Genomic DNA, 26,982 nt, shown 5'->3' with positions numbered 1-26,982 from the left:
ATTTGCTAGTATTTATATCTAAATTACCTTTTTCACAAGAAACTCGTTTTACTTATCATGAAATCAGATATGCATCTACTGTTATATATATCGATTAGCACAAGCCTACCACTGTACCATAATGTGACATATCTTGGAGAAATTCACTCATATTTTAATACAAAGCATTGTCTTACTGATACATATTTTTAAAATTTATAATATATCATCTCAGCTTAAAATACAGCTCAATTTTGAACTATATGCACACTTTATTTTCCTGACATGCCTGGATTATTGCCTCCTAAAACAGGATATTTCCATTGCATGTGAATATAAGCAAATAGTTTTGAAATTTATATGTATAATTATGTAATAACTTATTTATTTGGTGTTTAAGGTTAGAATTCATAAATGTATGAGGTAAACATAAGATGTAATGTTGGTCAGTGATTCTTCTCTGCTTGTTCTCAGGGAAACATCAAATGTGGAATATTTTAAGTCAGTTCTGATAGAGTCCCTTTTTATCTTATACTTCAGAATAGCATTATAAATCTAAATCAATTTGTCCATGATGGTGGTTTACAGAGAATGTCATACTACAAAAATGGTTTCTCCCTTTGGCATTGTCATGGTTTTGAATTAAATGTAAAGTTCTGTTCTGAAATTGTTGACATCACTTTAATCACATAAATGGTTTGAAAATAACTCTACTAGGTACCTCTCGACATGAAGACTCATGAAGACAGATGTATAAGTACCTAATAACCACCGATTTTAAAATACTTTGAAATGGATGTCTGCAGTCTTGGTATGATGTCAAATATTATATATTTGAACAACAGTGACACAACTGACATTGATTTTTGAGCTAAATTATGTGCCAGGCAGGTTTATAGGTGTTTAATATATGTAACTCAATTAACCATCTCTAGGAGGTAGTCATTATTCTTTTTCTATATTTTAAATGAGAAAACTGAAGCCTGGAACATTGAAGTACTTGTGAAGTTCTCAGTTTTTTGTAGCAGAGTTGATACTTATCCCAGGAAGCTGAAGTCAGGGCCTAGAAACTGTTTGCCAGTATATTCGTTAATATAATAGAAAAGGTCTAAAATAACATTGTCTCGGGAAAATTCTTATAAAACTAATATTAGTTGTCATGAATATTAAAATTGATTTGGATTGACATGATCAACACATTCTTCTACTGTATGTACATTTGTGTTCAATTTTTTACATATTTCTGATTATTTAAAATTTCATATCTTATTCTAAATAAATATGTCCAGACAAACATTGAGAGCATTATTTTCCTTGCTTATACAGATGCTTAATAAAAAAACAAAACATTGACTTTTAATATTAATATTTTAAAACAAAGTAGTTTCTTAACTAATTGACAGATTAGTTGGAAATAAAAATAATGCATTATATAAGGAAGCATAAGACAAAATAATTCAAAGTAAAGTTCAAACTGAATGCCTTTATAAGATGAAACTTCCCCTTTTATCTTAATAGGATCATCAAATAGACATAGGCCCAAGAGACCTATAATACCATAAATTCAAATTCAATTGAAACATGTATAATATCATGTAAGAATTGAATTGCCAGTCTATGTCTGATGCAGGATATGGCACACTTGGGGCTGGTACACGGGGATGACCCAGAGAGATGTTGTGGGGAGGGGGGTGGGAGGGGGGTTCATGTTTGGGAACACATGTACACCCGTGGTGGATTCATGTCAATGTATGGCAAAACCAATACAGAATTGTAAAGTAAAATAAAAAACAAAACAAAACAAAACAAAACAAAACAAATATTTCTGTTAAGATGTTGAATTGAATTCAAATGAAATTTCTCTTTTGCGTTATTATTTTTATTTTGGTAAACTATACATAAAGTTAATAATTTTTAAGTGTAGAGTACATTAGCATTAAGTACATTAACACTGTTATACAATGATCATCATTCATCAACATAATATTTTCATCATCCCAAGCAGAAATTCTGTACCTATTAAACAATACCCATTCCCTTCTTCCCTCTCCTAGTAACCACTGTTCTATTTCCTGGCTTGGCAAATTTGACTACTATACATACCTTCAGTCAGTTCAGTTCACTCGATCAGTCATGTCTGACTCTTTGCGACCCCATGGACTGCAGCATGCCAGGCCTGCCTGTCCATCACCAACTCCCAGAGTTTGCCCAAACTCATGTCCATAGAGTCAGTGATGCCATCCAGCCATCTCATCCTCTGTCATTCCCTTCTCGTCCTGCCTTCAATCTTTCCCAGCATCAGGGTCTTTTCAAATGAGTCAGTTCTTCGCATCAGGTGTCCAAAGTATTGGAGTTTCAGGTTCAACATCAATCCTTCCAATGAACACCCAAGACTGATTTCCTTTAGGATGGACTGGTTGGATCTCCTTGCTCTCCAAGGGACTCTCAAGAGTCTTCTCCAACACCACAGTTCAAAAGCATCAATTCTTCAGTGCTTAGCTTTCTTTATAGTCCAACTCTCACCTCCATACATGACTGCTGGAAAAACCATAGCCTTGACTAGATGGACCTTTATTGGCAAAGTAATCTCTCTACTTTTTAATATGCTGTCTAGGTTGGTCATGGCTTCTCTTCCAAAAAGTAAGCACCTTGTTATTTCATGGCTGCAGCCACCATCTGCAGTGATTCTGGAGACCATAAAATAAAGTCAGCCACTGTTTCCACTGTTTCTCCATCTTTTTCCAATGAAGTGATGGGACCAGATGCCATGATCTTAGTTTTCTGAATGTTGAGCTTTAAGTCAACTTTTTCACTCTTCTTTCACTTTCATAAAGAGGCTCTTTAGTTCGCTTTCTGCCATTAGAGTGGTGTCATCTGCATATCTGAGGTTATTGATATTTCTCCCGGCAAACTTGATTCCAGCTTGTGTGTCTTCCAGCCTAGGGTTTCTTATGATGTACTCTGCATATAAGTTAAATAAGCAGGGTGACAATATACAGCCTTGACGTACTCCTTTTCCTATTTGGAGCCAGTCTGTTGTTCCATATATACCTGAAGTGCAGTCATTCGCCATTTGTTCTCTTGTGTCTGGATTACTCCACTTAGCAAATGCCAAGATTCATTCATGTTGTAGTGTGTGTCAGAATTTCTTTCCTTCTTAAGGCTGAATACTATTTCATTGTATGTATATATCCCATTATGCTTTATTAATTTATCCAGATTGATCAAATGAAATTCTCAAGTAATGTGGAATTATTTCCCAACATGCATATACTTAGAGAATTTCATGCTATTTATTTATCAATACATTTCTTATTTGGTCAGTGTGTTCACAATTAACTTATTATATAAAGGACAGTCATGAGTTTTTTATCAAAGTACCTGGAAGATTCGGGAAAGCACACATATTCAAAAGAGAATGATGCTTTTAGAAGCCTCTCTGACAGCCCCATGAAGTCTGCTAGGTCACAAAGCACAATGAAATATCAGCATTACAAGTGACATTACAAGTGACATTATTAAAATTAAAAACTTCCTTTAAGAGTCATTTATAATTGTGTTTTATTTAGAATCTCTGTGAAACTCCCATTTTCAATTTCTTTTAAAAGGCTTAAGCATACTTATAGTGTTTGAAGCATTTTATTATACCTGGAAATACAATTTCCAGGTAAACAGACACTGTAACTGAACAGGGCTGTATGGGGCCTTCCTGGGACAGAGTCCCCTGCCTCTTTTCCCATACTGTCTACCTGCCTTTTGTTTGTAGACAAGCTTTAGTCTCCCAGGTATCCTCTAAGTCACAAAAGGCTAGCTGAAGAATTAGTAATTGAAAGAAAGTGAACATGTAGTAACAACATGTACCAGTTAAACCTGGAGAATTGGTAACAGTTTGAACTATAAATCAGCCATATATTTTGAGTTTCTCTCCGAAAGATACAGATAAGTGTCTGATGCACAATCCTGAGCTGTTTTAGATACTAAAATGCCCGTCAGATGGAAGAAGTTACCTGCATAATGACCATGAACATGTACCTCTGAAACTAGCTGGAGCCTGAGGATTAAAGAGGTTAATCCCTGTTACCTCACCATCAACCAATCAGAGAATGTTGCCTGAGCTGATCAGACACCCTGCAACTCTCTCCCTTCCCCTTCCTTCAAACATCTTCCCCTGAAACCCATCTGGGATGTTGAGGTCTTTTGAGCATTAGTTGTCTATACTCCTAGTTTGGTGTCTACAGAAAACTTTGCAGTTTCCTTCACCACAACCTGGTGTTAGTACACAGGTGTTAAAGAAAGCAGGTAAGGAGACTCAGGGCCTCTGGTCCCATCACTTCATGGCAAATAGAAGCGGAGAAAGTGGAAGCAGAGACAGATTTTCTCTTCTTGGGCTCCAAAATCACTGCAGATGGTGACTGCAGCCATAAAATTAGAAGATGCTCACTTCTGGGAAGGAATGTGATGACAAACCTAGATAGCATATTAAAAATCAAAGACATCACTTTGCTGACAAATCCATACAGTCAAAGTTTTGGTCTTTCCAGGAGACATAAATGGATGTGAGAGTTGTACTATAAAGAAGGCTGAGCGCAAAAGAATTGGTGGTTTTGAACTGTGGTGTTGGAGAAGACTCTTGAGAGTCCCTTGGACTGCAAGGGGATCAAACCAGTCAATCCTAAAGGAAATCAACTCTGAGTATTCATTAGAAGGACTGATGCTGAAGCTGTAATACTCTGGCCACCTGATGTAAAGTGCAACTCATTGGAAAAGACTATGATGCTGGGAAAGATTGAAGGCAAAAGAAGAAAGGGATGGCAGAGGATGAGATAGTTAAATAGCATCACCGGTTCAATGGATATGAACTTGGGCAAACTCTGGGAGATAGTGAGGGACAGAGAGGCCTGGCATGTTGCAGTCCATGGGGTTGCAAAGAGTCAGACACAACTTAGTGACTGAGTGACTGAACCCCAGCAAGCAGACTCAAGGTTGGTTTGGTAAAAACATTATTAAACAAATAACTTTATAAATAGTGTCAACTGTGGGAAATGTCATGAAGGAAAAATCCAATATCCTATGAGGATTTTAATAAAAGGACACAACCTGATATGGCTAAGGTAGAGCCCATACCTTGGAATCCCAGAGCCATTCCACTGAACCTCAGACTTCATTTTTGTCTAAAGCCTACTTTCCTTACTGCATGTTATAATCTTGTCTTGTAAAGAATTAGGAATATGGGTTGCCTGTGTTCAAATTCTAATTCTGTTATGTTTTAGGTATATGACCTAATAGTCATATACTATAGCAAGTATATGTATATAATAGCAAGTCAAATAATCTCTTTGAGTTTTATTACAAATAAAATATAGATACTAATAATACCTTATTCATAGAGATAAAAATAAAAAGAAATTATATATGTAGCACATTTAGAATAATATCTGGCCAATGATAAGCACTATATACTTGTTAGTCATTACTAGATATTTTTCCTCTGGACTGGCTGCAATTAAGCTACAGATGGAAAAGATACAATATTCTCTAAAGATAAAGATAGTTGTGCCCATACTTGAGTTCATTAGTCCTTCATCCCTTGTATCAAGTGAATCTCATCTTTGTCTCTTGCTATAAAACATATTTTAAAAATGCACAAACCCACAGCAAACATTATCCTCAATGGTGAAAAATTGAAAGCATTTCCCCTAAAATCAGGGACAAGACAAGGGTGCCTACTTTCACCGCTACTGTTCAACATAGTTCTGGAAGTTTTGGCCACAGCAATCAGAGCAGAAAAAGAAATAAAAGGAATCCAAACTGGAAAAGAAGAAGTAAAACTCTCACTGTTTGCAGATGACATGATCCTCTACATAGGAAACCCTAAAGACTCCACCAGAAAATTACTAGAACTAATCAATGAATACAGTAAAGTTGAGGGATATAAAATCAACACACAGAAATCCCTTGCATTCCTATATACTAATAATGAGAAAGCAGAAAAAGAAATTAAGGAAACAATTCCATTCACCATTGCAACGAAAAGAATAAAATACTTGGGAATATATCTACCTAAAGAAACTAAAGACCTATATATAGAAAACTATAAAACACTGATGAAAGAAATCAAAGAGGACACTAATAGATGGAGAAATATACCACGTTCATGGATCGGAAGAATCAATATAGTGAAAATGAATATACTACCCCAAAGCAATCTACAGATTCAATGCAATCCCTATCAAGCTACCAGCGGTATTTTTCACAGAGCTAGAACAAATAATTTCACAATTTGTATGGAAATACAAAAAACCTCAAATAGCCAAAACAATCTTGAGAAAGAAGAATGAAACTGGAGGAATCAAGTTGCCTGACTTCAGGCTCTACTACAAAGCCACAGTCATCAAGACAGCATGGTACTGGCACAAAGACAGAAATATAGATCAATGGAACAAAATAGAAAGCCCAGAGATAAACCCACACACCTAAGGACACCTTATCTTTGACAAAGGAGGAAAGAATATACAATGGATTAAAGACAATCTCTTTAACAAGTGGTGCTGGGAAACTGGTCAATCACTTGTAAAAGAATGAAACTAGAATATTTTCTAACACCATTCACAAAAATAAACTCAAAGTGGATTAAAGATTTAAATGTAAGACCAGAAACTATAAAACTCCTAGAGGAGAACATAGGCAAAACACTCTCCAACATAAGTCACAGAAGGATCCTCTATGATCCTCCTCCCAGAATACTGAAAATAAAAGCAAAAAGAAACAAATGGGATCTAATTAAAATTAAAAGCTTCTGCACAACAAAGGAAACTATAAGCAAGGTGAAAAGACAGCCTTCGGAATGGGAGAAAATAATAGCAAACGAAGCAACTGACAAACAACTAATCTCAAAAATATACAAGCAACTTATGCAGCTAAATTCCAAAAAAATAAATGACCCAATCAAAAAATGGGCCAAAGAACTAAATAGACATTTCTCCAAAGAAAACATACAGATGGCTAACAAACACATGAAAAGATGCTCAACATCACTCATTGTCAGAGAAATGCAAATCAAGAACACAATGAGGTATCATTTCACACCAGTCAGAATGGCTGCTATCCAAAAATCCAGAAGTAATAAATGCTGGAGAGGGTGTGGAGAAAAGGGAACCCTCTTACACTGTTGGTGGGAATGCAAACTAGTACAGCCACTATGGAGAACAGTGTGGAGATTCCTTAAAAAACTGGAAATAGAACTGCTTTATGACCCAGCAATCCCACTGCTGGGCATACACACCGAGGAAACCAGAATTGAAAGAGACACATGTACCCCAATGTTCATCGCAGCGCTGTTTATAATAGCCAGGACATGGAAGCAACCTAGATGTCCATCAGCAGACGACTGGATAAGAAAGCTGTGGTACATATACACTATGAAGTATTACTCAGCCATTACAAAGAATACATTTGAATCAGTTCTAATGAGGTGGATGAAACTGGAGCCGATTCTACAGAGTGAAGTAAGCCAGAAAGAAAAACATCTATACAGTATACTAACACATATATATGGAATTTAGAAAGATGGTAATGATAATCCTATATGTGAGACAGCAAAAGAGACACAGATGTAAAGAATAGACTTTTGGACTCTGTGGGAGAGGGAGAGGGTGGGATGATTTGGGAGAATGGCATTGAAACATGTATACTATCATGTAAGAAACGAATTGGTAGTCTAGGTTCGATACAGGATACAGGATGCTTGGGGCTCGTGCACTGGGATGACCCAGAGAGATGATATGGAAAGGGTGGTGGGAGGGGGGTTCAGGGTTGGTAACTCATGTACACCTGTGGTGGATTCATGTCAAAGTATGGCAAAACCAATACAGTATTGTAAAGTAAAAAAATAAAATTAAAAAAAAGAATAAAAATGCATATTTTTCAATACTTTCTTTGAAATGATGCCAAGATTTTATGATCTCAGTCTGTGCTCACTTTGGACAGTCTGCTATCACTGTTTATATCATGTTAAATAAGTTCCACTGTGGTACAGAAAAAGCATCAACCTTTTCTGCTGAAAAATAACTGAGAGGCATGCCAACCTGAAAAGAAAAAAACTCTGTGTGACTGCCTTCAGGACACTTACTGAAGGCGTTTAGGTACTTCATTTGTAAACTGAGAGAAAATGTATATTTCTTTAATACAATCTGGTCTCTTATAATATTGATTTTAGGAAACAAAGCACTTCAACACTAAAATGACAACATTTTTAATGGATGTATTTTGGTCAAAATCCAAAGTACAGTGAATTGATATCTTAGACATGCAATCTTCAAAAATGAACATATTCCAGGCTGAAAAATGAATAATCTTTCTCTAAACAAGCCACTTCTAGAAATCATAATATCTGTCACATTTTAATGACAGACAGATGGGATATTCCTTTTGTAATTACTGAGTCCTCTTTAAACTGAGTTATTGACCGTATGATTCCATCTTGTATCAAAATATAATCTTTTACAAAGACATGTCTTCCCTTGGGGCTGATTCTTAATAGACGTTATGTGCCTCATGCTCTCCTAGCCCTATGACTGCTTTGGTTTTACCTGAATAAGACATGGATTTCCGTGTGTGCTCAGAAGTTATTTTATGCCAAGTCTTAAAGACTTTGAGCTACTATAATATACGTCATTGAATTCCCACAGGCACATTCTGCTAACCATCTGAAGTCTTCTCCTGCCTAAACACAAAATACAACATCTGTCCTGCAATTCCATATTTTTGCTAACAGATTCCTCTAGGAACTGCCATTACTAGCAAACAGTATATTGCACTAGCTACTGGTTTATGTGATTGAAGAAAAAGACTTTTACTACTTATGCTTCTTTAGAAAAGAATTCATTGAATAGCATGTACAAATCAATTATTAATGAAAAATTGGCATGCATCACATGCTGAGAATAATGTTTAACTATATGCTGGTAGAAAATAATTCCAATAAGATGGAATAAGTGAAATATAAATTTCACTTATTCTATAGAGTGATGGAAAAGAATGTGAAGTTATTTTTCTTCTTTTAGAAAAATGGAGGCTAAATTGTATTTAAACCATGGTATAAAAGCAAAATGTTATATAAATGTACTCAGGCCATTTTCTAATGGTCATCATATCCCTTGGTGAGAGCTTTAACTTTATTATTCAGTTTTAGAAGTTACTTGAAACAGAAACTTTAACACTTTTTTTTTTTTTTTTAAACTCAGTGGCCATGATACTGGAAAGTCAAGGACATACAAAAGCTGTCAGCCACATTGAACATTAAGAATTTGAAAAACAGTGAAAAATGCCAGGTTGGGATGATGCTGAGCCAGCTTATTTATGTTTAGCTTGGTTAATAAGCAGAACTACAACATCTAGAATACTTACTTCTTTGTCACTTCCATAATTTTAAAAGAGATTGTAAGACACCATCGAATGATAAACCAAATAGGATGTGCTGAGTAGTTAAAGTTCATAAATAACTGACATCATTAAGAAAAGCTAAGAAATACATGCTATTTTTATTGGGTTTAATGTAAATATAGTTCTGAAATACAGTATGATGCATCAAATTACATTCTATTTCCAGATGATCTTCATTTTTAAAAATAAATATTATGCTTTGTATCTTTAAAAAAATTCAGTCTCAAATTATAATTTGTTTTCTTGAAAAAACAGCTCTGTAGCAATGTGTCATGTTTCTGAGATCGTTTCACTCTGAGGAAAAACTCAAAAAAAGTATAAAATAATAAGAAATCTTTGAGTGTGGTTACATAGTTATGACAATTATTTATCCTATAAAATAATAGATTTTTCAGCTTCAGGCCTTATACAGAAATTATATTTCTTAACTTCTTTATTTTTAATAAAGAGGAAACTGTCATTCACAGGTAAACAGTGACTTAGTCAATCTCAATTTTAGCTACTACCATAGATTTTATTGTATCAAAATTTTCAAATAGCACCCCATGTATCACTTGTAAATTTTATTAGCAATTTATCAAAATATGCTGAATGAATTTAACCCATTGTTCAATATATATACCAATGTGTTCAAATATATACCAATTATACATGTATAATAGTATATGTACTACATATGCATATCATTAAATACTGAACTGATTACTATAATAATGTACAGTAGCTACAGACAAATACTGTTTGATTTCACTTTTACAACATACCTAGAAAGTCAAATTCATGGAGACAGAAAGTATCTGTACTTTCGTAGATGCCAGGGAACAGGGGTGTGGGAAGGAAAATGGGGACCTAATGCTTAATGGGGACAGTTTCAGTCTAGGAAAGTGAAAAATTCTGGAGATGGATGATGGTGAGAGTTGCACAACAATGTGAATATACTTAGAGCCACTGAAATGTACATTAAATATAGAGAGGCTATTAATGGGCTTTGATCTAATTTTTTCATAGGGTTACTTATTTTCTTATTGTTAAATTTTGGATTCTTCCTATATTTTGAGTAATAATCCTTTATCAAACATGCTTTTTGAAAATATCTTCTCCAAGTCTATGTCTTGTCTTCTCATTCTGTTGACTTTGTCTTTCACAGAGGAGTTTAATGAAGTCTAGTTTATCAGTTTTTTTCATGGATCATGCCATTTGTTGTACCTAAAAAGTAATCACCATACCCCAGCTCATCTAGGTTATCACCTACCCTACCATCTAAGGAGTTTATTATTTTGTGTTTTGTATTTATATCTGTTATTCACTCTGATTTAATTTTTGTAGACTTCTATATCTAGATTCTTTGCTCCATTGTATTGCCTTTCCTTTATCAGAGATCACTTGACTGTACTCGTGGAAGTCTTTTCTGGACATTATATTCTGCTCCATTGATCTATTTGTCTATTTTTTGAGCAGTACTATACTGTCTTGATAACTATCTGCTTAGTCGTTTAGTTGTGTTTGCCTCTCTGAGGCCTTATAGACTAGTCCACCAGGCTACTTGGCCCATGGAATTTTCCAGGCAAAAATACTGGAGTAGAGTGCCATTTCATACTCCAGGGAATCTTTCCAACTCAGGGATCAAGCCTCCATCTCCTGCACGGGCAGGCATTCTTTACCACATTCTTTACCATTACTTGATTTTAAGGTAAGTCTTAAAATCAAGTAGTGTCAGTTCTCCAACTTTCTTCTCCTTCAATATTGTGTTTCCTCTCCACATAGACATTAGAATCAGTTTATTAATATACATAAAACGTGTATGAAAATGCATGTATTGCTTAAACTTAGTGTATGGATTGCACTAAGTTTATTTCAGCTTTGGAAGAGTTGACATCTTGACAATATTGAGTCTTCTTATCAAGAATATGGAGATAGCTCTCCATTTATTAACTTCTTTGATTTCATTTATTGGAAACCAAACATTTGAAGTTCTTCTGTGTGTAGTCCTCTGTGCTCACACCACTGAAAATGACTTGCCTATGGATCATGTTGTTATATTTTCAAGAAATAATCAGTTTTCTTCTAGATCCTTAAAATAAACCTGGGAAGACAGAGCCCCATGGTACCCTTAGTGATATAAGGCTTTTGTGGTGGGGCTATACTATCTTTCTAATGATAGGAAATTTATCTATGAGATCATAAAGACCATTTAAGAAGAGAAAGGATTCTTGTTCTAAAGTTAAAGAGTGATTTTTCATTTAATAATACTTGTTTAATTTTTTCTTGGCTTTGTAAATATATCAAATAATGCCTAAATAATTATAGTTTTTCTTCCTTCCAACCAATGATCATGTGTTTTACTTTTTATTCTTTTTACTTAATCTCTCATTTAGGATAATACTTTAAAAACTTCTTTCTTTTTGGTTTAAAATTTATTTCTTCATGTATCTATTTTCTTGTATTTTAATGATGTGTTGGAATAGAAATGCTAAAACTATAGAAAAGGTATGAATTTAAATTAGTCACCCACAACACAAGATATAATTCAGTAACTTCTACGACTAGAAGTACATTTTACTTGCTCATGAATAATTGTTTCTTTGTTTAAAATAATGCAAAACACTTGACTAGGGACCATGAGCAGAATGCTCCTAAATAACATTCACTTGAAAAATGCTCATGGAACAGCATAAAGCCCAATAGTCCTCTATGCCCTCAAAAATTCTACCCCTAATTATACTAATTTTGGGGCCCAAGAAAAAAATGACCATTTCATTCAAGGTAATTAGGTTTTCAATCCACAGCTTGAAAATCTAGATTGATAATATACTATGGCTTGCCAGTGAGATGACCATACTTGTATAGATGGCTAATCAAGACTAGACAGGGTAAAAATTTCTAATTTATTGAAAGAGAAAATCTCTCAGAAGAATAACATAACTTTTGAAATAGCACTGTGACATTATGAGATGTTATGTTTAAATAACTCCCAATATAAATATCTATGAATAGCAGCTGATTGCTGAATCCAATGTTACAGAAAGTTACTTTCCACCTTTAATGTTTTCTTTACAGATCAAACCTCCTCTGAAACTGTAACATTTTAATAAATAACAGCCTCCATCCAAATTTTTTTTCTCTTAAATAGAAATTTTAATGAATTCATCCTTTCTGACATTTGCATTTGTCTTTAAATGCCAGAAGATAACAGAGTTTTAATCATTCCAAATAGCTTTTTAATTATAGACCTAATTACTTTTGCAGAAGGTTAAGCTCCACAAACAGGAATAAAACTATTTGCTTGCACTTTGTGTGAAGAATAATGTTCTGCTCTTGAGTTAGTTGTTTATTAAATGTATTTGGTCAGTTTTATGTGATTATTTAGTGTAAGAAGACAGTTAATTTTTAAGAGAATTTTGCATTATGCAATGTGAACCAAGTAATATTTTTTAATTAATTATAGAGTTAGAGAGGGAGCAAGAGATATTTAGCATGAGAAATGGCATGTTAGTAATTGCTAGCCTCATCCTTCACAGCTGTACCCAGAGCATTGACGCTTCAGTCTCTGGGAAGTAAAAGGTTGTCATCTTAGTGCTGATGAAAGAATTTACTACTATAAAGTTCTTGACAACGAAGGGGATTATTATTTGGGAGCTGTGTTCTGAGTGAGGGCTGGACAATGACTTTTAGAGAAAACCTACTAACTTCTTATTTGAGTAGTTCTCTTGTTTGCTTTGCATTGCCGGGTGCAAATGAATGAGTTTTGAGTGTATGGTATCACCAGAATAAATCTGTCATCTTCAGTCATTCTATTTAACTGATCCAAAAAGTTATATGTGGATGATGAAAATGAGCCCCTAATAGGGTCATTTTTTTGTGAGTTAGGTATTCTGTTTTATGAAGAAATGCCAGAATTGTTTAAATACTCCCACTTAAATTCTCATTTCGGTTAAAATGGTCAAAGTTCATGACAATTTAATTTGATTGTTCATATCACTATGGAAGATATTTTCACATTTCTCACACTTATTATAGCTGCAACAGACAGGAGAAAGAAAAGACTAATACCGTACTGACACTAATATCTACTAAGAGTAATCAAGAATCCATTAGATAGATAGGCAGGTTTAACAAATCATGTCTGTTAGAATAACTGAGGTCACTCCCTATCCCCACTGAATACTGCAAACCAGATAGGACTCCTGATCTGTGGGGAACTTGTGGTTACAGGAGATGCTCTATTCATCTTCACATTTAGTCACTGACATTTCAAGGTTGGAGAAAGAAAGGTGGAGTTCCCCTTGCTGCACATCATATTCCAATGAGGAGAAATAAATTATTTAAGATAGAGTCAATTGAACAATGTTTATAGACATTGGTAAATATATATTTTTATGGAGGTTTTCCTAAATATTTTTTGTATGCATAAAGATTTCTCAGTTCAGCTCAGTTAATCCAGCTTTTACAGTCAGTTTAGTTAAACCAGCTTTTATTGCATGTCTTCCATACATCCCTGCTGGCTCAAATGGTAAAGAATCTGCCTGCAGTGCAGGAGACCCTAGGTTTGACCCCTGGGTCAGAAAGATAACCTGGAGAAGGCAATGGTTACTGGTGTCAGTATTCTCGTCTGGAGAATCCCACCGACAGAGGAGCCTCATGGGCTACAGTCCATGGGGTCGCAAAGAATCAAACACAGTTGAGCTATTAGCATACATCAGACCTGTGTCATGCGCTTGTTGTAAAACAAGAATAAGGAGCATCTCACTGGAGGCATCTTGCAGTCTGTTCTGCCAAAAAAATTAAGGATGAGGTACAAAATGTTAATGATGGACTATGTACAGAGGCATAGGATATGGATGTGGTCTGCAAGGGGGGTTCCAGTAAGGCTTCCTAGAAGAGCTGAATGAAGGGCCCTCCCTAGAATAACTGAGTTATCTAAGTGAAATTGGTCAGTATTTCTGACACAGAGGTTACATTAGCAAAGAATGGAAAGCTTGAACTATCCATGCCATGTGAAAGGATACTGTTGTCTGGGGCAGAGTATGAAGTCAAGACAGGAAGGCAAGCAGATGAACTTGTACATGTAGGGCATGGCTAGATGAGGGATGTTTTCTAAGTCATGCCAAGGATCTTGTTCTAGATCTCATAGGAATTTAGAGATGTTGTCTTAGATGAGAATATGATGGGATAAAGAAGACTTATTTCAGACATATTTATCTATAAGAAGCATTGGATTGCATTCAATTATCTGAGATGTCATAGTGTTCAATTTCTACCTATAATGATTATAAGTTGTGCAACATCAGGTGAAATTATTGATCTTTTCAAAATTAGAAGCAACATTTATTACCATGAAATCTCAAGGATTAAATGGCATAATCCTTGTTAAGCAGTTGGCACATGGTAATAGATAATAACTAACAAGTTTATTTTCTTTGTTTACCCAAATAATGATTAGTTGGCATCATTGATCTATGGAGAATTTAGTTTTCAAATTGAGGAAAATTTCTTTGCTATCTGAAAATAAGGCTTACTTGACACAAGATGTAACAAGCAAACTCAGGTGTATTAAAGATTTAATGTGAAAGTAAAAAAAGAAAAAATAAACCTGTAAAAACTACCAGTAAAAAATGTAGGCAATAGAGTTATAACTCTGTAATGGAGAATAACTTCTTTAAATAAAGCACCAAACCAAAACAGGTGAACAAATTCATGATATTAAAATCAAAGGATATGTTATGAATACAATTTAACAAATGAATGAATGTTGAGTGAAAATATTTGCAATATGAACAACCATTCCAAGATTTTTATCTTCTATATAGGGAATTGCTGAGAAGTAGCAAGAGAATTCAATCAATGTCATACGGGCAAATCAAATGAATAAGTACTAGGAAGAGAATCTCATTGGCTGATAAGCATATGAAGTGACATTCAAGTTCTTAGCAATAATAGAAAACAAACAAACAAAATCATTATTTTGCTCATCTTATGGAACAATAATATTAAACAAAGTATGAACAAAGTATAAAGGACCTTAAATATTATGTAATATCAGTGGGAATATAATGTTGGGGAAAATAGATGTATTTTATCAGGTTTACTGTGCTCATTTTATATCACTCAGAAAGTTTTCTTCCAAACACATATCCAGCAAAACTTGAGAATAAATACTCAAAGAAGGTTGCCTAAAGAGGCTCATTAGTGTAAAATTCGTCACAATAATGGAAACTACCCATATGTCCTTCAATTATTAAAAAACTGAATAAGTAAAATGTATAACATAGTAACTATGAAAACTATACAGCAGTAACAAGGAAGAAATCAGATAAGCATGTACCAATACTGAAATATTTAATATATATTTATTCTATGTAAAAATGTAAAACACATCATACTATTTATGCAAATAATATAAAAGAGTAAGTGACTTGTGACAGAGTATAATGATATTTTAGCTAAAACGTAAATGAATAATGATATGAAATAAAATCAAGAGAGTCGGACACGACTGAGTGACTTCACTTTCACTTTCAATACTACAATCCCATTTTGTGAATCTGAGATCCAAAATGAAGACTGTAAGTCAAATATACCTGGGATTTATTTACAAAATAAACATATGAAAGAGCTAGAAAGAATAACAAGTTTTTTTTTTTTTTACCACATGTAAATTCTTCCAAAACTTTGTTAATGGTATGCAAGAAATAAGATAAGGTCAAAGAGAATATTGTTTTAGTAAGAACACATTAGAAAAATTAAAGCACTAAGTATATGAATAGCAAGAGAAAAGCATTCTGGACAAAAGCTAACTATGAAGCTAGTCTCACTGATGGCAGATAATTAATCTAACCAGCTTCTAATCATGACACTATTTACAATTCCTGAAACTAGCCAAACACGATATTGTGCTATGATACCCTATTTATAATATGAGTAGGTTTGGAGAGGCCACTGACAGACATATTGTCAACTTGGAAGAATAAATATTGAATCTCTGAGTGGTTCAAGGTAGTTTTTCATCTTGATGCCCTTTCATTTATGTCTTCTATATGTATATTAAAATAGCCCATGCAAAATTTATGACAGTAGAATAACAATTTGGTTGAAGATAAAAGTGAAGTTTCTTCTGAATTAGACTTTTAAAAAGAATATAAGAAGGGATTCAGTGTAGCACAGGAAACACACTCAGAGTGTTTAAATGATTCAAAGCACATTCACATCTCCCGAAATTGCACATAATCAGCATTTATAGAAATGCAGAGGCAGATGGAGAAAACTTAGTATATCATAATCCAAAATAAAGTAGATGAGCCCATGCTTATACTGTGAGAATGTGAAAGATTCATTGTTACAGAAGATAAAATTAATCCACTCAAAGCACTGAATATATAAAATCAGGAAATCTCTGGACATTTAATATATATTTAATCAAAATATCTGATTTGTTGAACTAGTAAATATATTTCTTTAGCAACCACAGTGTGAAGAAGAGAATAAAAATTTTGCATTTACTAATGGATATTACAGTGCAAGGTAAATAAATGACTTTCCATGAGTTCAGACACACGGCCGCAATAAGTCATTGTCCAATTAAATTCACATACATTTAAAACATTAAAATGAGGGAAAATGTAAAAGAACATCAGTGATTGCACATTTGGATTTTTAAGCACAGTTTAGGATGAAGTATTTTATATAGAGAAAGAGTAGCCAAATTTGGTAATTTTTCTTGATTTGGCAGCCTATGTGTAATGAAAATACCATCTTACAATTAGAACACTTGGCATGGGATAAGATGGCATTGCCTTTTGCATTGCATACTTCAGGATAATCTAATTCTTCTAACTCAGTTTTAAAATGATTTCTTCTTATTTTGTAAGTAGCATGTACCAGCATTTACTCCTCACATGCAATATTATTGAGACTAACTTAACAGGTAGTTTCTACAGCCAAAATTTCAGATCACTTAAACCTTAAAAAATAACTATATTCAAATACTAGAAATCTGGCTTTAAAACTCCAATGGCATGAGAAATAGGTTTCACAATTTATAAAGTATAAAATATAGTCATATTTCTGTGTAGAGAGTTATTTTAGTGGCTATTTTTGATGGATATTTGGAAGCAATCCAACACATTTTGTATATGTTTTGCTTACTTGAGGGAAAGTATTTATAAGTTTTTATTTAAATGCATAGAAACTGGGAAGTGTGGTTTTAATCATGTTACCATATTTAGAAAACAGATTAGATTTCCTCAGGATGACCCCAAAGGAAAGCTATTAGTGTATATATCAAATGGTGAAACCTTATGTTCAGTTGGATAAAATTTAATATTTATCTGAAAAAATGCAGATTTCTCTTTTACTATTATTTTAGGGTAAAATAACGTTAAAGCAATGGAAAACTGAGTAAATTAGACAACAATAAATACATTTTAAACTTTTTCTATTATTTCTTTATTTAAAACTTAACTGTAGAATCTCCAGTAATTTTCTCTCCCAAGTAAAATATATTATGTTAATATTTTTGATAGATTCATTTATTTATTCATATACTTAGGGAAATAGTAACTCATTCTACCACTGCGAAACAGTATTTTAAGTCTAACATCATGTACTCTATCAGAAATTTTTAACTCAAGAGTGTTTATCATAAGTAGTCTCAAAATGTATTTGTGAAGAAGCTGTCAGTAAAGTACAGTGGATAATTTATATATCTTGTTTAATTTTCCATCGAAGTTTTCTCTGGTCAATAATAGATTACAGGCAAGGATAAGGTACCCAAGAATGCAATGTGTTACGATACACACACATAGAAAAAAAAGTTAAATCATGAGTAGTGTTACTAGATCGTTACTAAGCAAATTTCCTGGAAATGGATATCGATTTTTATATCTGTTGTATACCTTCACTATACTTTTGGTTTCAGTGAAAGAAAATATCAGGATAGAATCAAAGGTTTCAAGTTTCAAACTTCCTTCTAACAAATGACTTTGTATGAACATCAGTAATGATGGGATTTGCCATTAACTTAATAATTTTTACTCTTCTCCAAGGACATTTTCCTCTTCTCTCATCAAATAGCTTTCATAATACCCAAGTTAGCCCATCATACATAATTAACACGGTGCATATGTCTTACTGCTTTCATTTGCATTAACAATATGTTAACAAATCTGAGACCTGTTCTACCAACATTTATGTGTGCATTAAAAAAATATTCACCAAAATTTTTTCTAAGATAAAGGAGGCATAAAATGATTGATTTAGGACCTCGGATTCTTAACTGACCTTAATTTTCCATTCTTCCTCACCAATATCAGAAAACAAAATGGTAATGTAAATATTTTTAAAGTGCTAGTAAATCTTTCAGTGTTCCTTAAAATAAAATATTATATTCAGTGTAAGCTTTTTGCCTATTCCGTGTGTATCTTCTTGGTAATATGTCATAGGAAAAGCCTGAAGGCTTCAATTTACCTATGTCTTATAGCAGTAGGGTCCTGCCTTATATGTCAGGTAAAGATGTTATATTTACAATTGCAAAGTTTTGACGAAGAGTCATTTTGAGGTATTCCTACCCTCACCATAAAGTTAACATTAAAATATGTAATTTTAAATGCCTGAGTTTATTCCAACATAATATCCCAAAATATGTTTACCTCTAGACAAATTATGAAGAAAAGTTTTATCTCAAAAGAGAGTATCAGGAAAGCTATGTAAGAAAATTAGATACTATAAAGAACATTTTGGAAGCTTCATTTATGATATTTGCTACTGAAAACTCTGTGATATTATAGTACCCTACCACTTAAATTCTATTAGGTTTCCTTCAGTAATGGTGAAAGGCCAAAGCAACTGAATATTAGAATATACATAAGTGATAAAATATGTGCAAACTCTCACATACTCTGTAATAAACATAAAAGCTTCACCCCTTAAAATGTGCTTCATAATTATTGATGATATATTCACAATAATTCTGAGTTAAGTAACTTGATATCAGAATATCAGATCATTTATCCTGCTGAATATTTAATTATGTAACATCTGCAATTTGAAAAAAAATGTTTTATTACTTCTAAAATTACTGCTGATTTGCCTGACTCCAAATTTAAATTCATATTATAAATGTGTATTGAGTAGAGCATACATTTGTTTTTCAAATAATATTAATTTTCTCAACTTTCAGAAGCATTTTTTCTAAATGCCATACTATGATCTTTTCTTTTTTTATTGATTAAATTATTATTTATTTACTAATTTTTTTAATTGAAGAAGCAATGCAGCCACGAAATAAAATATTCAAAAATACAGGAAGATAGTTTATTTTAAATTTAGTGCATGTGCATGTATCTCAAGCAGCCAAGATGATTTTCCTGAAATTTAGAAGTCAATTTTCAATATACAAGTGGGAAAATCTCACTCTAGACCATGATTCATATTATAAATGTAAGCTTCTGAACCTGCAATCATATTAAATGTATAAAGAATGAATAAAATAAGTTTTAAAAATTTTTGTACAATTTTGAATTTTATAGTTAGAGTCGACCACACCTGGCTCCTAGAGTGCTGCACAGCACATCATGTTGCCTTTACCTTGGATTGTTGGTGCAGTATTTTTGCATCTATGGGATCTACTTTTTAGTTCAGCAGTTTGAACTATATATAAACTATAAAGTCTGTAAAGTTTTATAGAATAAATATTTAGCTGTGAAAACTAGTTAAATAAAATGAATATTTCTTAACACACATACACACACATGCACACACATATATGGTAGTTTAGTTGCTAAGTCATGTCTGACTTGTGAAACCCCATGGACTTTAGCCTGCCAGGCTCTTCTGTCCATGGGGTTTTTCAGGCAAGAAAAATGGAGTGGATTGCCTTTTCCTTCTCCAGGGGATCTTCCAGATCCAGGGATCAGACTCATGGCTCCTGCATTGCAGGATTCTTTTTCAACTGAGCAGACCTTTTCTAAATATCCTTGTCCAGATCAACACAATATTGGATTAGCAAGGCAATTTTGGTGGTTATCTGTGCCCATTTTCTTTGCATTCACTATATTTTCCCATTCCTGTTACAGCATTTGAAAACTGATAACCACAGCTATTTTGGAAGTTACTTTGGGGAAAAATAATTTTAAGATTTTCTCTATCATATTAGCATATGATTTTCTACAAAAGCAACAGTTTTGTCATCAAACAGCTGAAGCATTATGTAATGATCTATAATGAAAAGTGATCATCTCCATCAAAGGATGAGCAGCTTAAGAAGATTTTAATAATAATTAAAAGTTTATAACTAAATATTGAATGATAAACAACATCATTTAATATGACACATTTAATCTTTTCTTATAGATGTCATCTAATTTAAATGAAATCTAACATCATTAGATATCGTTGAAATTATTCCATTTAGTAATTAGGATTTCCACTCGAGTACTTCAGTTTATTTCTAGTTCATTACCTTGAAACCTTGTCCTTAGAAGAGGTCAATTATATGAAGCTCTAGTAAAATTTAACTGGAACTAAAAGCAGTCGTTATTTTTTAAGTATTTCTTACATTTTGTTAAGCATTTGTCCTAGTCTAGCTTAGTTCATTTTAATGGGTGTGTTAGTTTGCTAGGGCTGATATAACAAAGTACCGAGGACTTGTTGGCTTAACAACAGAAATTTATTTATTCAAAGTTCAGAGGGCTACCCATCCAAAATCAAGGCATCAGTAGGGTTGTTTTTGTTTTTGTTTTTGTTTTTGTTTTTTTCTGATGGCCTCTCTCCTTGACATGTGGATGGCCACCTTCTCCCGATGTCTTTAGATGGTTTTCTTGTGTGCTTGTTATAGTTCTTAGCTAGATTTGAGACCATGCACTATAAATAAATGGACAAGCAGAATCCAAAAGAATCTTATTTACTTCTGTTTATTTATTCAAAGAAAGTGAAAGCTTCTTAAAGGCAGAACTCAGTCTCACTCATCTTTGTATTCAAAATATTCACTAGTGTGGTGCTTCAGTAAAGTGAGATACCATCAGACTCTGATAAATTAAACTAAGTATACTTGACAGGGCAGCCATGTTATGCAAAATATTTAATCAAACATTCTGAACAACCAATGTAAGGATTTTTTGAGTATGTAAGGATTGATTCAAAACAAGTCAGTCCTTAGTGCAGGAATTCTCCTCTCCCATACAATTAAGGCAAAACATCGTAATTATGTGAATACATTCATTTCCTGGGGAAAGCAGCTGCAATATCTTCAGAAAAAGTTACATATCTCCATCACAAAAATAAAAGGTTACCATAAATTTTGCAGAGGGCTATCCAAATATTTTCCTAAAGACATAGCTTGCAGTCAAAATTCTAACTCTTTGAGCTCAAATACAGCTTGCAGCATTCATATATCAAACAGAAGGGTGTTTGTATTAGTCTGCTTGGGCTAATAACACAATACCACAGACTGGGTGGCTTAAACACTTAAACTTATCACTCACATTTCTGGAGGTTGAGAAGTGTAAGATCAAGGTACCGGCAGGATTGTTTGCGTTCTGATGCCTCATCCCTTGGTTTGTTGTTTAGTTGCTGTTCAGCCTCTAAGTAATGTTTGACTCTTTGCTACCCCATGAACTGCAGCAACCCAGGCTTCCCTGTCCTTCACCATCTCCCAGAGTTTGCTCAAACTCATGTTCATTGAGTCAGTGATGCCATCCAACCATCTCATCCTCTGTAGCCTCCTTCTCCTTTTGCCCTCAATCTTTTCCAGCATCAGGGTCTTTTCCATTGAGTTGGCTCTTTGCATAAGGTGACCAAAGCATTGGAGCTTCAGGTTCAGCATCAGTCCAACCAGTGAATATGCAGGGTTGATCTCCTTTAGGATTGACTGGGTGGATCTCCTTGCTGTTCAAAGGCCTCTCAGGAGTCTTATCCAGCACCACAATTTGAAAGTATCAGTTCTTTGGTGCTCAACCTTTTTATGGTCCAGCTCTCACATCTGTACATGACTACTGGAAAAACCACAGCTTTGACTCTGTGGACCTTTGTTGGCAAAGTGATGTCTCTGCTTTTAAAAATGCTAAGTTTGTTATAGCTTTTCATCCAAGGAGCATGTATCTTTTATTTTCATGGCTTCCATCTCCATCCACAGTGATTTTGAAGCTCAAAAAAAAATTATGTCACTGTTTCCACTTTTCCCATTTATTTGACATGACGTGATGGGACCTGATGCCATGATCTTAATTCTGAATGTTGAGCTTTAAGCTGGCTCTTTAATGTTCTTCTTTCATCCTCATCAAGTGGCTCTTTAGTTCCTCTGCACTTTCTGCCATTAGGGTGGTAGCATCTGCACATTTGAGATTGTTGATATTTCTCCCAGCAATCTTGATTCCAGTTTGTGCTTCATCCAGCCTGGCATTTCACATGATATACTCTGAATATAAGTTAAATAAGCAGGGTGACAATATACAGCCTTGACATACTCCTTTCCCAATTTGGAACCAGTCAGTTGTTCCATGTCCAGTTCTAACTGTTACTTCTTGATCTGCATACAGATTTCTTAGGAGACAGGTAAGGTCATTTGGTATTCTATCTCTTGAAAAAATTTCCAGTTTGTTGTGATCCATACAGTCAAAGGCTTCAGCATAGTCAATGAAGCAGCAGTAGATGTTTTTCTAGAATTCCCTTGCTTTTGCTGTGATCCAGTGAATGTTGGCAATTTGATCTCTGGTTTCCTTTCTTATCAAAACCCAGCTTGTACATCTGGAGGGTTTCATTTCATGTACTGTTGAAGCCTAGCTTGAAGAATCTTGAGCATAACTTTACTAGCTTATGAAATGAGCACAATTGTGTTGTAATTTGAACATTCTTTGACACTGTCCTTCTTAGGGATTGAAATGAAAACTGACCTTTTCTAGTCCTGTGACCACTGTTGAGTTTTCCAAATTTGCTGGCATATTGAACACAGCACTTTAACAGCATCATCTTTTAGGATTTTAAATACCTCAGCTGGAATTCCATCACCTCCCATAGCTTTGCTTGTATCTTGGTTTGTAGGTGGCAGCAAATTTTATGTGCTCACATGACCTCTTCTTTGTGTGTGCACAGAAAGAGAAAAAAAATGCTCCCTGATATCTCTTCTTTTAAAAACAATAGTCCTACCAGATCAGGGCCCCACCCTATGATCTCATTTAATCTTAATCACTCCCTCAGAGATCCCATATCCAAGCACCATACTCTAAGAGTTAGTGCTTCGCCATATGAATGTCAGTGGAGACACAAATATTCAGTTCCAGAATTCTTGTCTTTCTTCATGTAATCAAAATATATCCATTAAATTCCAACAGCCCCAAAATTCTTAACTCATTCAATTGACTCATTTCATTGACTCATTCCAAAATCTAAAGTTGAAAGAGTCATGTCCTAAATCATAGCAGAGGGTGAGAAGAGAGTGATTATTCTTTCCGAGGCAAAATTCATCTTCACCTGCAAATCTATGAAACCACACATTATGTGCTTCAAAAATTACAGTGGTAGGAGAGACATGGGATACACATTTCTATTCCTAAAGTGATAAATCAGAAAGGAAGAAAGGGATGACAGGTTCCAGCAGGTCTAAGACCTAGAAGGTAAATTCCATTAGATCTGAAGTGTTGAGCATAATCCTCCTTGGCTTTATGCCATCTTCTAGACCCACTGGAACTGCAGCCCCACCTTCCAGGGTCACTAGAGGTTGAAACTGAGTTGGTGTTCCTGATAATCTCTGAACACCTTTGGGGTCATTCTTCCCTTTTCTTGAAGAACAGCGTATGTTTTCAGACAGATAACTCTATGGTTCTGTTGTGTAAAATCCAAGAATCTGACACTCTTTATTTTGTACAGTAACCATCTCCTTCAGTTAAAACCAGCTGTTCATATAATCTCATAATCTCATTTTCTAGTGACAGTCCAGCCACATCTTTGGTATTTTTCCAGAACCTTCTTTGTTATCTTTTAAAATATGGACAGACTGAGCATTTCCCAATCCTCAAGTTCTGGTTCCTTTTTGTTTAACAATTCTGTGTTCCATTTATTTCCACTCTTGAATTCTCACCTAAGTAGTCAGGAAGATCTAAGTGACACCTTTGCTTAGAAATGTTAGCTAATATTAAATTTCATGATTAAAATGTTATATCTTTTGTAAAAACAATAGAAAACAATTCAGCCAATGTTTTTGCCATTGGAAAATAAAGATTGCCTTTTTTCTTGTTTCCATACCTTTTCCTGATTTCCATTTGAGATTTCACCAGAATATCCATTAATATTTATATTTATACCACCATTTTGTTCATGACTATTTATATAATCCTCTAAGAAGATGGAGGTTTTCTCTCCAGCTCTCTTTTTAAAATTCCTGAGCCCTTACCAGAATCACTTTTAACATTCATTTTTCTACTACAGCCCCTTCACTACGATCTGGGCTTTTTCTAGCATGTACTTTTAAACTCCTTCCAACATTTAACCATTACCTTGTTTCAAAGTTGCTTACATATTTTGGGGAGTTTGTTACAGCAACACCCTCCTTTCAGTACCAAAATTCATACTCGTTTGCTAGTGCTGCCATGACAAAACATCACAGACCAGGTTGCTTAAGAGAAATTTATTTCTCACAGTTCTGGAAGCTGAGGAGTCCATGATCAAGTTGCCAGCAAGATAGGTTTCATTTTAAGATTACTTCTCTTTGCGTTTAAGCAGCTGCCATCTCTCTATCATGTGATGTTTTCTTTGTGGATACAGAGAGAGAGAAGGAAGAATCTTCTTCTTGTTATAAGGACACTAATTCTACAATCTCTTTTAACCTTAACTATTTCCTTAGAGAATCCATCTCCAAATGTAATTAAACTGGGAGTTAGTTCTTCAATATATGCACTCCATGAAACATAAAACATTTCGTCTTTAACAGTGTTTCAGCAGAAAAGAGGGCTGCAGAAAAAGTGAGTATCCAAGATAATAAAAGCAAAGGGTAATACACTTCATCAGAGGATAGGAGATTCTGCTTCTTTAGCTACCAACATGCCCTTATAATTGACTTATTTATAAATTGAACTCCTTGCATAATTCAACCACAGGAAATCTAATTCATTAGTTAACTTAAAATATTTAGGCAATATATTTCAGTTTTATGAGCTTGGTGAACACACCAGGATATAATTGTTATCATTAGAAGCATTTTTTAAGTGTAAATAAATTGTTCAACTTGATCACTACCACACAAAATGAAAAGAAGATTCCATCATTCTCTAGAGAAACAATGCTATAAAAAATAGCAAATCCAGAAAAATCAGTCACTTTGCCTAGTCCTTAGGCAGTTATGCCCACCATGCATATTCTGTTATTGATTTCATGACCATGAGAAGTTAACCAAGAAAGAGGACATGAGGCCAGTTTGCTTTTTTTCATTATACCACACATATAATTAGTAAAAGAGCATGAATTGGAGGAGCAGTTTTGTGCAAGGGCCTCTGAACACTTCATTTAACCCTAATTTTTTCATATATATATAGCAGCTTAAGAGGTTTATCATGAGAAACGCTGGGCTGGAAGAAGCACAAGATGGAATCAAGATTGCTGGAAGAAATATCAATAACCTCACATATGCAGATGACACCACCCTTATGGCAGAAAGTGAAGAGGAACTAAAAAGCCTCTTGATGAAAGTTAAAGAGGAGAGTGAAAAAGTTGGCTTAAAGTGCAACATTCAGAAAACTAAGATCATGGCATCCGGTGCCATCACTTCATGGGAAATAGATGGGGAAACAGTAGAAACAGTGTCAGACTTTATTTTGGGGGGGCTCTAAAATCACTGCAGATGGTGATTGCAGCCATGAAATTAAAAGACGCTTACTCCTTGGAAGGAAAGTTATGACCAAACTTGATAGCATGTTAAAAAGCAGAGATATTACTTTGCCAACAAAGGTCCATATAGTCAAGGCTATGGTTTTTTCAGTGATCATGTATGGATGTGAGAGTTGGACTGTGAAGAAAACTGAGCACCGAAGAATTGATGCTTTTGAACTGTGGTGTTGGAGAAGACTGTTGAGAGTCCCTTGGACTGCAAGGAGATCCAACCAGTCCATTCTAAGGGAGATCAGTCGTGGGTGTTCTTTGGAAGGAATGATGCTAAAGCTGAAACTCCAGTACTTTGGCCACGTGATGCGAAGAGTTGACTCACTGGAAAAGACCCTGATGCTGGGAGGGATTGGGGGCAGGATGAGAAGGGGACAACAGAGGATGAGATGGCTGGATGGCATCACTGACTCGATGGACCTGAGTCTGAGTGAACTCCGGGAGTTGGTGATGGACAGGGAGGCCTGGTGTGCTGCGATTCATGGGGTCGCAAAGAGTCGGACACGACTGAGTGATTGAACTGAACTGAACTGTAGGTCACAAACATAATTAGTGACAAGTTGGACAAAATTTCTGTTGTACTGTTTTCTAGTGATTTAAAAAAATATATCTTCTGCTTTTTTTTTTTTCCAGAATTTAGAACAGTGAGAATATAGTTAGAGATGACAGAGAATGAGCTATACTTTCAAAAAAATCTTTCTG

The sequence above is a fragment of the Oryx dammah genome, unplaced genomic scaffold (genome assembly GCF_014754425.2).
Source record: "Oryx dammah isolate SB20612 unplaced genomic scaffold, SCBI_Odam_1.1 HiC_scaffold_22, whole genome shotgun sequence".
Classification (NCBI taxonomy): domain Eukaryota; kingdom Metazoa; phylum Chordata; class Mammalia; order Artiodactyla; family Bovidae; genus Oryx; species Oryx dammah.
Note: the sequence above shows the minus strand (reverse complement) of the source record.